The following is a 639-nucleotide window of genomic DNA, read 5'->3' as shown; positions in this document are numbered from 1 at the left end:
TGCTCTCGCTCAATGCTGTACCAATTTCAAAAACTGTTATAAAGACACAAAAACATGGGAAAATAGGGTCCAGGTTGAAAAATTCTCAACATACTCTTTAAGTATATATTAAGCTTTACTGTATCAATTAGATTTCCATTATTGTCGTTGAGTTTAGAACTCTGGTTTGCAGTACAGCCAATGGCATGTAAGATTACATCATCAGCATAAAAACAGGCATTGCAATGAAAGGCATACACACTCAAAATGAATGAATTGCATTACCATATTAATAAGAATACACTAAATTTTAAAATAAACATCCTCACCAGAATATCTTGACCTAAATATATTCTCTAAAGTCTGAGTTATCCCCCTGTGTGCACCTGATTATTCCACCATGTGGTAGCTTTTCTTTCTCAGGATGCTCTTGCACTGTCTGACAAATCTAACTCAGCATACCTGGAAACTGCAGTGCATTACTGTAGTGTATGTTGGGCTAAATTTAGCGAACTGCATCTTTGGCTCTGTAAGATAATACTGGAAGTGAAACAAGCATGACAGCAGTCATTTCAGAGCTGAATAGAGATGGCAAAATACGGAGGACGTGACAACAAAATGAGACAGAGAGTGAGACGTTCTGTTCAGTGCTTTAATGTG

The sequence above is a fragment of the Epinephelus fuscoguttatus genome, linkage group LG24 (genome assembly GCF_011397635.1).
Source record: "Epinephelus fuscoguttatus linkage group LG24, E.fuscoguttatus.final_Chr_v1".
NCBI lineage: Eukaryota > Metazoa > Chordata > Actinopteri > Perciformes > Serranidae > Epinephelus > Epinephelus fuscoguttatus.
The sequence above is the reverse complement of the archived record's forward strand: the minus strand, read 5'-3'. Positions refer to the sequence as shown.